Below are 1,440 nucleotides of genomic sequence, written 5' to 3'. Positions count from 1 at the left end.
TGGCAATTCCTTAGAAAGTTGGAATTGGAGATACCATTTGACCCAGCATCCCATTACTAAGTATATATCCTAGCGAGGTGAGAGCCAGGATACATGCATGCTCATGTTCATCACAGCACTATTTACAACAGCAAAAAGATGGAAACAACCTACGTGCCCATCAGCGGAAGTGTGGATGACCAAATTGTGGTACATACACATACTGGAATGCTATACAGCACTAAAGAATAATGTAGAGTCTGCAAAACACTGCATAATATGGATGAACTTGAAGGACATTATGCTGAGTGAAATAAGTCAATTACAGAAGGATAAATATAGTATTAGTTCCTTGCTGTGGAGGGTCAAGGAAAGGTTTATTATATATGGAGGGAAACTTTCTTTGTTGGTTGGCAGCGGTGGGAGGGGAGGAAAGGGAACACTAGAAAAAAAAAATGCATTGACCCATGTCACTTTAGTTTTGTGTATTTCACTGTACATAAATTATATTTCAATAAAATGCATTTAAAAAAAAGAAAAAAAGATAAACAGTCTGAAAAAACAAAAAAGGGCAAAATATACCATTGGGCATTTCACAGAAAAGAAAACTCAAATAGCCAATAAATATAAAAACATCCCTAGCTTAATTATTAATCCAAACATGAAAATTAAAACCATAATGAGTTATTAGTTCATACCCAGCAGATTAACAAAAATGTTAAATCTGGACACTAAAGCCATGAGGCAATTATCTAATAAAGTTACACATATAACATGACCTGGCAATTTAACTCCTTTAAAACCATATCCTAAATAAATTGAATGTGCCCAGCAGGCAACACTGTTTGAAATATCAAAAATTTGGGAACAGTAGAATGAAGAAATAAATTATGAATATAAAAAATACTACACAGAAGTGGAAATGAATAAACAATACCCACTCCTCACTTATTGACATAGTTAGGTTCCAAAGACCAGGTCATTATATGAAAATCAGCATGACGCTAAAGTGAAAGATGATCACATCAGATCACAAAACAGAGGACAACTATATCATTACATAACTGCCAAATTATAGCACACATAACTGCTGATTTACATCATTATGTAACTGCCAGATTACATCATTACATAACTGCTAATTACATAAATGCATAACTGCCAAACCACTAAGAATCAGAGCCCAACCAAATTGACACATAACATTAACCATCACACCCAGTGTTACTCTGACCACATACCTCAACATTCATTACTGCCAGGCACATGTTGTTAGTGCATAAAATAGATGGTAGATTTTCTACTATTGTCATAATTGTGAAATGTCAGATAATGAGATAGTTGTTAAGTGAGGAGTAAGTGTACTAGCTCACACATTGATGTGGTTGCATCATAAAAGCATGTCAAACAAAGGAAAAAGGGTGCAAATGACTACACACAGTATGATTGTTAATGTAAAAA

The sequence above is a fragment of the Orycteropus afer genome, unplaced genomic scaffold (assembly GCF_000298275.1).
Source record: "Orycteropus afer afer isolate SDZICR_OR568_19922 unplaced genomic scaffold, OryAfe1.0 scaffold00016, whole genome shotgun sequence".
In the NCBI taxonomy this organism is placed as follows: Eukaryota; Metazoa; Chordata; class Mammalia; order Tubulidentata; family Orycteropodidae; genus Orycteropus; species Orycteropus afer.
The sequence above is the reverse complement of the archived record's forward strand: the minus strand, read 5'-3'. Positions refer to the sequence as shown.